Source organism: Nannospalax galili, unplaced genomic scaffold (assembly GCF_000622305.1).
Source record: "Nannospalax galili isolate Female #2095 unplaced genomic scaffold, S.galili_v1.0 scaffold772, whole genome shotgun sequence".
Taxonomy (NCBI): domain Eukaryota; kingdom Metazoa; phylum Chordata; class Mammalia; order Rodentia; family Spalacidae; genus Nannospalax; species Nannospalax galili.
In genome coordinates this window covers 3,029,851-3,041,480 of record NW_008332097.1, presented here as the reverse complement: position 1 = coordinate 3,041,480, position 11,630 = coordinate 3,029,851, and positions in this window count along the sequence as shown.

Sequence of the window (11,630 nt, the reverse complement as noted above, 5' to 3'; positions counted from 1 at the left end):
CTTTAAACTGTCCAGGATCTTTGAAACTTCTTTGACACTTTATCCTCGAGAGAGAAGGAAATCATAAACATTTTGATAGTTAAGCATGGTGGTACAAGCCTGTCATTCCAGTACTCAGGAGGCTAGGGCAGGAGGACTGCAGGTTCAAGGCCAGCCTGGGCTATATAGCAAGATCCGGTCTCAAAACAACAACAAAAACTGTACTAAGAGGATCATGATAGCATTTTACATCGTGATCGACTGGAAGTAAACAAAAAGTTTAGCATTCAGAGAATGGTAATGTAAACATGGTAAAGAAAACATCCCTAAGAGACAGCAGTGGTTGGTTGCCTATTCTGATAGTGAGATTATAGGTGACTTTTTGTGTTTTCTAGACCTTTCTATTTCACATTCTTCTCAACTTTTCTGCAGTGGGCATGCATTGTTTTGTGGCATGAAAGAAAAAGAAAGTAAAACACGGAGGAAATCATGCCATGTGTGGCTGGCCTGAATCACAAACTGCATCTTCATGTTTAAATGAATTTCAGAAACAAAGAGTGGTTTCTAGGCAACGGGCTTGGGAAATCATGCTCATTTCCATTGTTGCCACAGTGTGCATGAGTCTAAGAGAAGCTGTAAGGGTGAACGCTTGCGCAAGCATACTCCCGCTAAGGACAAATAAGCTTTGCCACCCAGGTTTGGTCATGGGGACCTGAGTTACTATGACCCTAGAGGCAGACAGGGTCCTAAGGTTTTTATTTTTTTATTTTGCCAATGAGTGATTGATTTTAATGAGGCTTATCATAGTTTACTATAATATGACAGAAATCTAAGCCATTCAAAAGGTGTGGGAAATGGAGGGGGGAAGAAGGGAACCAACACCCCCCCAACCCCATACACATCACAATGGCTTCACTGAGAATCCAGGCTGCTAATTCAGACAATTGCAAGGCTGTGCAAGATGGATTGCAGCCTAAGATTTGAAAAGATTGCCTCATAGTCACATGAACCATTTACTGTCATTACAGGCAATCCTGCTGAGCCAAAGGGCTTTTAATCAGGAGGAAATACTGAAAAATGGAACCAGGGCAGAGAAACCCTTGGCCCAGCCTGTCAGTGGGGGAGGAGGGGCTGAGTTAAGAGCGCCTTTTAGCCTCAAGGGAGATGTATTCTTCACTAAGTATTTATAGAAGGGATTGCTCTGCCCATAGTGTGTATTTTGTTGACCTTGGCTATATTTTTCAGCAAGAAGAAAAGGCATTTTCCTGAAAAATAAGGTTAGAGCTCAGCCCTCTAGTGGCTGTTTTTGTTTGTTTCGCCTTGTTTTGTGATACGATCTCACATAACCCAGGCTGGCCTGGAACTCTCCAAGTAGTGGAGGATGACCTTGAACTTTTGATCTTCTTGCCTTCACCTTCCCAGTGCTATCTCACATAACCCAGGCTGGCCTGGAACTCTCCAAGTAGTGGAGGATGACCTTGAACTTTTGATCTTCTTGCCTTCACCTTCCCAGTGCTAAAATTACTGGCATGCTACTTTATTCAGTGCTGGGGATGGATGGAGCCCAAGATTTTGTGCTTGTCAGGCAAGCCCTCTACCAACTGAGCTACAATATACCTCCAGCTCCAAGTTGACTTTAGTAATTAAAAAACTTGAGCTATGAAATAAGCACAAGGTATTTTGGGTAATGATAGCTGCTGACTGGGGTTTGATGCCTTTAACCTTGGCCTGTGCTAAGACTTCATCATACCTCAAGGGAGAGGCTAAACGTCAGTAGTTCTGACCTCCAAGTGGACAGAACCATTTCCTTCTGGGACAGGAGAGCAGGAACATTCCAAATGGATGGTGAAGATGTTATTCTGTCTCTGGACTTCTGAACGAACATCTTGCATCCCAGGGATGCAGCTCCTAGGTCTGACCCCTCCAAACCTCCACAAAAATGACAGATATCTAGAAAAGGAGAGGGAGACTGCTATGGTTTGGAAATGGTTTATTCCCTCAAAGGTTTTAGTGCTGGAAGCATGGTCTCAAATTCAATAATGCCAAGAAAGGCAGTGGAACCTGTGGAAACTAAGGTGGGCTTAGGGGGAAGTACGTTGTCATAGCAATAAGGAAAGTAGTAAATGTGCAAAGATCTATGCAATGACTGTGAAGGAGAGATCAGAGGACTAAGACAGTGAAGAGGAGCAGTGCCTGAATGATATCTGGGTATGCGGGCCACACTGTCATCAGAGAAGATGAGAGGACTTTGGCAGATGGGCCTGAGGAAGTCTGGTGACAAATGTTGGGGGTAGGGATGAGACAACTCTCAGGTTTGGCCCTGGGGGCTAAAGAATAATGACTCCATTCATGAAAATCAGGATCACAGGGCAGGAAGAGTTTGAGGCTAGGGCAAGTGAAATTTTGATCATATCCAAAGTGTGGGACATCCAGATCAAGCTATAACAAGTGGTTGGTCTATGGGTATCAGAGCTTAGGGAAGACCCTAGTTTCTGATGGAGAAAGGCTGGATCAAGCTTCTTTTCTCCCCATAGATAGTCAATAAACATTGTTTTGAGCAGCTAACTAATGATTACAGGGCACTGGGAAAACAGAGTGCTGCTCAGTGTAAATGTGGGTGCTCTTATAGTAATGGACTGACGGCTGCAGAAAAGCTCAAGCCAAATAACACTAATTTTTCAGCTATAAATAAACCTCCCTCTGCAGTCAGGACTTTCGATAACACAGGGAAGAGAAATGTAGTCATGGAAACGGGGACAAGGGCTACGGAGAGGCCATATCGTGCATGCAGGACAAAAATGTTAGCAAGTTCCAGCCAAGAACAACAGGGTGGCAATTGGATCTGGTGGAAAGAGACAAGTCTGATGTCCTGGGTTCAAGTGCAAGTTGGGTGTCTGTGATAGGTTATCAGATACATGGTGAATGTTTACTATTTTAGTGATACTGTCACTATTTTAAGGCCTTTATGTGCACGCCCATTCAGTTCTCAGAGACAAAAGACACTGTGCAGTATGTCTTTTATTAGGAGTCCTTTAGAGATAAGTAAAATGATCCCAGCTTTTTAGTGACTCAGCTAAAAAGTTGCAGTTCCAAGATTTGAACCCAGGTAGTATGGGCCCAGAATCTTAACTACTGTGCTATGCTATCACTCTATGTAAAAAAAAAAAAAGTGGGGAATCATCACTTTTCAGGGCCTTTTGTTTTCCTAACAGTCAATGGATTTTGTGAAGGTTACAGTGGTATGATTTCTATATTTTTAATGTATTATTTTATTGTTTTCTGCATTTCATACAATCTGTCTTAATCAAATTTGCCCCCCCATCCACACCCCGCCAAATCCTCCAGCATGATTTGTGTTAAGACATAAATTATAGGTGGATATTTCCCTTTGTGTTCCTCTCATGATTAGTCCTTCAAGGAAGCAGTATGTAAAGACTTGTCCCAAATCTTCTTAGCTCTGGGAGTTCCGGTCATCCTGACTTTGTGTTTTCAGAGCACAGCAGAGGGCCTGAGCAGCAGTGTAGTCAGCAGCAGCGATGACTGCTCCCCGAACTGCACAGTAGTGCCTCTGGGCACTCAAACAAGAGACACTGTGGTCCTGTCCTACACTGCAGTGTGGACCTGCTCCCTATAGCTCCCTAAGCCTCCCTGCTTCCTGCAACTGGCATAACACTGGGAACTTGATAGGGCAGAATGGTTGAAGTGGAACTGTCTCTGCTGTCATGGAATTCACAAAGTGAGCAAGAGTCACTAAGCCTAGGGCACAGAAGCTGGCTTCAGAGATGGGGGAAGCGCATTCTAGGAAAAAGGAACTGAAGAAATCTTGCACGGGCAGGAAGCTTGACGTGCGTGTCCACTACAAGATCAACAAGACCTCATAAATTTATTAAGCAATTGTATTCTTTTAATCAGTATTTCCCCGACTTGTGCAATACATGTATAATTAGTAAAGTGAAACTTAAGATTTTTAAGAAAATAATTTTCCCTTAAATATTTAGGCAGTGAGTGCAAGTCTCAAATGTTATCTGTTTAACTAAAATCACAACTCATACACATTGGACCTTAAATGCATGAGAAACCGAAAAGGCCAAAGGAAGATACTGATTATCATAATTCTTACAGAAATCATGGTATAAAATGCATTGTGGATTGAAGATCATGCAGTTGATCTTAGAACCTCCTCTTGTTCGCTTTTCCTCTAGTTTGAAGTTTCATCCTAACTGCTAAGAATTTTTTTCATAAAGAGGGACTCAACCCTGAGAAATCCAACCCTGGGGGAATGTACAGACCAGGAAGGTTCACCCAAAAAGTTAGCAGAAAACTAGAGGGGTTTTACCTCCTGGAAACCTAGAGAAATGGCCATGCATGGATAGGTTCTGGCAGGTTCTCTTGGTAGGCTGATGAAGCACTTAGAAGCTTCTATGCCCAACCCCAGCCATGACTCCTGTGGCTTAGTTTGAACAGAAATTTCTAAAGGGAGAAGTGGTGCGAGCTTGGGCAAGCTGGAGAAATGGAATGAGCCCTTTCACCACAGTTTCCTCAAGAGTCATTGTGGGAAGAGTCTGTGGTCCTTCCGAGATATCAATCAATGAAGGGCTTGTTAGAACCAATACAGAAAAACTTCAGGTCAGGGACTCCACCTCAGCTGAAGTACTGCATCTTGTGGGGCTGAGTGAGGGTGTGAGGGGAGAAGATGACAGCAAGCTAGTAGACTGAGGTCAAGAGGACAGCACAATTGTTCCAGTGCTAAGTGTTCAGGCCTTCACCATAGCCAGTCACGTATTTATTCTTTTTTTAAAAAAATATATTTTATTTAATTTTATTTTATGTGTATGAGTGTATTTCTGCATGTATGTAAATGCACCCATGTTGTACAGTGCCCGAGGAGGACAGAAGAGGGTGTCAGATTCCCAGGAACTGGAGTTACAGGTGGTTGTTAACTGCCATATGGGTGCTGGGATTAGGTCCTGGGCCTTCTGCAAGAACAGCCAGTGCTCTTAACTGCTGAGCCATCTCTCCAGCCCCGTGTATTTATTTTTTCAACATAGGCAAATGGTTTGCATAGAGTTTTCAAAATTTCCCACCCTAGGACCAGCAGGATGGCTCAACAGGTAGAGGTGCTTCTTAGGCAAGCCCTGCAACCTGAGTTTGATCCCTGGAACCCAAGTAAAGGTAGAAGGAGAAGACTGCTCCACAAAGTTGTCCTCTGACTTCTGCAGGTGGGCCACTGCGCACATGTATGTGCATGTGTACACACACACACACACACACACACACACACACACACACACACATACCACACTAAAAATTTTAAATCCCACCCTAAAGAAGTGTTGAAGTTTAGTCCTTCAAAGTAGGGGAGTAGTAGTTCTTCCTCTGAGGCTCTTCTGGAACATTCTATTCCCATCTTGCAGTATTGTGCTTTGGAAGACATTAATTTGGCTGGAGGATGAGGAAAGAGAAAAGCAGGAACATTCTAGAAAGTATATTAATTAGAACAAACTGACCCCAATAATCTATTTCTTAGCTTAAATCTATAGATTTTATTATTGGAAGCATTTGACTACCAGTCAGAAGTCCTGAATAAATGAATGAATTGATGTAGATTTGGTATTTCAAGTGGTTACATATTGGGCTAGGTTTTTCTGATGCCATTTCTTGGTGCAGGTTTAAAACGGCATATTTCGTTTATGGTGTTCTCTTCTGTCCCTATGCAGGAATCTGCAGGGAGTTTACAGAGACACCTGGTGGCTGAGAAGGTGAAGTGCCTTGGCTTTGTCAGAAGACAATGAATTTGAATTATTTCTCAAATTTGGGTTGTTTTATGGTTGAAAATTTCATTCTTTGTCCCAATTCTTTTGGTAAGGTTGTTATTCTTTGTTTTTTAATTTTAATTTTATTTAATTTAATCTTATTTTTTGGTCTTTTGAGACAGGCTTTTACTATGCAGCCCCAGATGGCCTGGAACTCAGACCATCCCAGAGAGCACTAGGCTGCCTTCGATCTCTGTGAGATCTGACTGCCTCTGCCTCCCAAGTGTGGGATTAAAGGCATGTACTACCAAGTCTGGCCCTGTTCCACGGTTGTTTTTTTTTTTTAAACAGGCTTTGCTCTTTAGCTGGTCTATTGTTGGGTTAAATCTCATCAGGATCAGGACCAGGGTGAGACAATAGAGGCATTTGCCCCAAGTGAAAATGCAAGGGCTACGAAAGATCTCAGTAATAAATGGAGATGGATTTTTCCTCTTCTTTTTGTTTTTTTGAGACAGGGTCTCCCTGTAGCTCCAGCTGGCCTGGAACTCATTATGTAGATCAGGCATCGATCTCACAGGGATCTGCCTGCCTCTGCCTCCCAAAAGAATGTTAGGATTAAAGGCATGCCACCACACCTAACTAATTTTTTTCTTTTTGACAAGGTCTTGCTACGTAGTCCTAGCTGACTTGGAACTTACTACACAGAACAGGGTGACCTCTAACTCCCAGAAATCTTTTTGTATCTGCCTTCCAAGTGTTGGTGTTACAGGTGTGTGCCACCATACCCAGCTTTTTCTGATGAAATCTCTCTCTCTTTCTCCCTTCCTCTATCTCTCTGCCTCCCTTCCTTCATTATTATTATTATTTTATTTTTGGTCTTTTTGAGACAGGGTCTCCCTATAGCCCCAGCTGGCCTGGAACTCTCTATGTAGACCAGACTGGCCTTGAACTTACAGAGATCTGTCTGCCTCTGCTTCCTGAGTGCTGGGATTAAAGGCGTGGGCCACCAGGCCTGGCCCTTCATTATTTTTTTCAAGATAGGGTCCCATTATATTACCCAGGCTGGGCTGGAATGTCTGACCTAAATCCTCCTGCTTTAGCCTTCCAAGTAGTTGGAACTAGCTGTGCCTGGTTTAATGCACTATTTTTAAAAGTCAAAATTAATGCAACATTGGTTATAAACAAAGATATGAACATTTTAAACATAGAATCAGTATTGCTGATTCTGTCCTTTATCTCTGGCTCCAATATAACTCTAAAAGTCACCGAGAAGAACTAGCTCCAGAAGGGCCTGGCCTCCAGCCTACCTCTCTGTAGCTTTTCTAGCCTCTCATTCTGAGTTGTTCACAGCCTAGGTGATCAACAGTGATGGGAAAGAGGAAATGGAGAATGTATGTTACAAAGCAGCCCCAAAGAAAATCCCAGAATCAGGTCTCCTGGTTCTCTGGTCTTATTCAGGACCCCACCCCCACTTTCTTGTTCAAGAACATGCCTTCTAGCTCCTTCTTTCCCAGAGGCACCTGCCCAAGTCAGCTGCTATGGTTTGAATGTGTCCCCTGAAAGTTCATGTATTGGAAACTTAATTCTCTCTTTTTTCAAAAACAAAATTTTATTTATTATTGTGTATATGATGTGTGGTGGAAGGTGGCAGTGGTGGTGGTAGAGGGAGCACACACTTGTGCCATGGGGTGCCTATGGAGGTCAGAAGACAACCTTTCACCTTCACATCTGTTCCAGGGATTGAACTCCAATTGGCAATCCTCTTGCCATACCTTAAGTAATCCCTTCTCTCCCTTCTCTCCCTCTCCCTCTCCCCCTCCGCCCTCCCCCTCCCCTCTCCCCCTTCTCCTTCTTTCTCTCCCTTTCTTTCTGTGTGTATAGACCAGAGGATAACCTCAGATGCCCTTCCTCAGGCAACATCCGCCATTTTTTTTGAGTCAAGTTCTCTCACTGACCTGGAACTTTACTAGTGTGCTAGTGTGGGTGACTCCATCTTGACCCTCGCCTCCATTTTGTCTCAGGCAAGTCAGACCTAAGGTTGAACTTAGTTTCAACGCCCCCCCCCCACCCAAACGCCCCTCTGTCCTGTGACTGTCACGGGGTGATTAACTATTGTTTGTTTGGCTTCTGTATACAGGCCCATCGCAAGGCCCTGAGGGAAGTGCAATCTCTCCCCTTGCAGCTTCACATTATACAAGAATGAAGCAATGTGGTTTTTACCTTTAAAGACTTTCTTCCCTACTTAGAAACCCACCACAGACCCCACACCTGCCCTCGGAGATTGTGGTCAGCTACTGTAGCTTCAATTAAAAAAAAATTGGCTAATTTCAATTCTCTTTTGTCTGGTGGTCCTTCCCAGTGGTCCCAAACTCCGTAACACTAGCAGACTGGGCTGGTTGGTCAAGAAGTCCCAAGAAACTGCTTGTCTCTGCTCCCCAGTGCCAAGCTCACAAGTACTCACCACCACGCCCATTTTATTTTGTTTCGACATGGGTTCTGGGGCTCAAACTCAGTTCTACACTTGCAGGACACGCACTTAACTGACTGAGCCATTTCCCTAGCCTGAAGCTTAGTTGTCAAATTTACATGTTAATGGTATGAGGAGGTGGGGCCTTTGGGAAATAATTAGAGTTAGATGAGGTCTTTGCAGCAGGGGTGGGGGATATTGTATGATGGGCTTAATGTCTTTACCAGAAGAGGAAGAGAGACTTGAGCTAATACTCCTCTCTAGAGCTAACATACTCCCCTCTTGCCGTCAGATGCTGTGGGTCATGCTATGGCGTAGCAATAAGGCCCAGATGTCAGAGCCATGTTTTTAGACTACCCATATCCAATATGGGAAATGAATCAGTTCTTTATAAATCACCCTGTCCCCACAGCTCTATAGCAGCCGTGCAGATTAGGGCGGGGGCCATGCTGCTTCTTGGGGAGAAGTTGGGAGCTAGTCACTCACAAAATATCCTGGAAGGGGTTTACATGATACTGTTTGGTTTACATGATACTGTCTCATGTTTCTATATTCCTATCCACATACCTTGAAGTAGAGTGGTCCTGTGGCAAGAGAAAAGGCTTGTCATCCACCCAACTCTTGCATCGTCATCAGAGAGATGGTAAAAACAAACAACAGGGATATACGTACAATTGTGACCACACAGCCTTCGATGCAAAGAAGTAGAGCCAGTGGTGAGAAAGGATTGGCCATTCAAGAACACCTGTGGCCTACTGAGGAAGCTAGAAGGTTCCCAAGAAGGAGAGCATTTCAGCCCACAGTGAGCAAAGACCCCAGATAGTAAGAGGAAGGCAGAGACACTCACCCTGCAACTGTGTAAAGTCTTATGCCTTTCAACTATATTCCCTTAGAGGATTTCAGGGAGAACAGTGTATGTCTTCTGACAAAGCACAGACATCAGAGCCTGATCCGGTCCCCCAGATCATTCATCTGGACAGATCAGGTGCTCTGGATCATATAACAGCTGTTCTCCTGACCTAGAAACCACATGGCCGTTATCTTGCTCATGTCTCTTCATGAACTTGGCTCTTCCTTTGGTAACTTGGTGAAGTTTCTTTTTTTAAAAAAATATTTTATTAATTTTATTTTATGTGTATGAGTGCATTGCCTGCATGCATGTAAACGTACCCATGTCATACAATACCCACAGAGGTCAGAAGAGGGTGTCAGATCCCTAGCAGCTGGAGTTATGGAGAGTTGTTAGCTGCCATGTGGGTGCTGAGAATCGAACCTGGGTCCTCTGTAAGAGCAGCCAGTGCTCTTAACCACTGAGCCATCTCTCTAGCCCTCATAACTTAGTAAAGTTTTTACTGACTCCTGGATCCTGTTTGGCTTAGTGGGGCACATCTTTCGTCAAGATCCTGCCATATGCCAAGTGTGCGCTTGGCAATTTATCTGTTTTCTCTTGAATCCTCACAACCGTTAGTAATGTTGTCTCTCTCTTACAAATGCAAAAATGGGACTCAGGAGTTTTTACTTGTGTGATTTGTGTCAGATCTATGATTTGAACTTAAGCCACGGTACTCCTCCTGGGTCCTAATGTTCTTTCTGTTGCATTAGGCCAACAGAGACATGGAGAAGGTACCTCTGGGCCCAGTTCTCCACCAGTGGCATTGACCTTGGCTGTTTTCCCTGAGATAGTACTATCTACAATACACAGCTACATGCAGAACAGTAAAGTCTATGTTCACGTTCTCAAGGAAATTTGCTTTGACATAGGTTAAGATATAATGCAGCAGTAAACTAACAACATAAAGCTACAAATAACACCTTGGCTATAACTGCTTTAAAAAAATCTGGTAAGTTAATAAATCATAAGAAAGATGTCTGCCATTCTTTGTGTGAAAGCTAGCTATTCTCTCACTTTTTAACTCCTCAGATTTCTTTTCTTATTCTGAATATGATTCATTTGTATAATCAATATCCTCTTCATATCAGGGTAACACAGAACATGACCTGGTCACTACTGTCTTCAAACTGGTAGAGAAACAGATGATATACAAGCAAGTGCACACAAACAACTGCATAGATGTGACACACACGTGTGTGAGGAAAAAGTAAAGCAGAAAAATGTAAAATAGAGAGAGAATGCTTGGGCGCTACTCAGGATAGGATCATCAGGAAAGGGCTTTCCACTCTAAGGGATGGCAGCTGACTCAAGAAGGAAGAGAGCAGGGCTGGAGTGGCAGCTCAGCAGTTAAGAGCACTGGCTGCTCTTGCAGAAGACTTGGGTTCGAGTCCCAGCACCCACATGGCAGCTAACAGTAACTCCAGTACAAGGGCTCTGACTACCTCTTCTGGCCTCCATGAGCATTGCACCCATGGGTGCACACCAAACACTCAAACACATAAAATAAATTAATAAATTTAAAAAAAAAAGGAGGGAGAGAGGAGTTAAGAGGATATGGCCGAGGATGCCCCTGACAAAGGGGACAGAAAGAACCAAATCCCTGAACAGAAGTGGTGTAGTGTGTTTGTGGGACAGCAAGGAAGCCAGCCTGGCTGGAGTGGAGGATGTGAGGGAGAGTGTTGCCATGGAGTCAGTGGTGAAGCTCTCAGGCTCTACCCTCAGCAGATGAGAATCCACTGAGTTGGCTGAGTGAGTAGTGTTGGCATCAAATACTTCTAAGTCACATTACAGCAATGCTTTTAAAAAGACAGCCTGATTCTTAGCATCCATTTTAAGGCCAAGAGTGGAACCAAACTGCTGAGAACCCATTCCTTCATATTTCTCTGGAAATGTGCTCCAGAGCAAGAGTCATTCTTTATTGAAACAGTATCTCCAGTGTGAAATGGGGAAGTAACAGTCAGACCCACACTTATCAGAGAAGAACTTTTCCCTTTGATTCCTAGACCTAGAATACCATATACACAACTACAAACAGACGGTTATCAATTTCTCTCATTGTATGCAATGAGAAATGTGCTGTTTGCAACTTCTTTGATGCTTTGATATATAAAACATGCATATATACATTCATAAATTAGCTTGGGTAGAGGGCAAGGAGGGGTCCTGAGGAATTAAGGTTATAAGACTGGGTTACAAGAGGAGCATATAGCTTGTTGTTTATATTACAAAGAGTAACTTTTTCCTTGCAAGATTAGGTAAAAGTTATTTGTATGCTCACATTGTAAAAGTCATTCCTACAGTGGCATGACCAGACATGTGCTTAATAACTGCCTGGCTCCTCTGTGGAGATAGAATTGTAGGGCCAATGTGGCTTTTGGAAGCAAGCACTGAAGGGCTGATGTAAGCAATGGCTTGGACCACAGTGAATGGCAGAGGGAGTAAGAGGGGGCTGGAAACATGTTGTAAAGGTGGAACAGCCAGTATCTGTTGATGTTAGATATTGAATGATGTGCCCACAAATGCATGTGCTGAAGCCCTA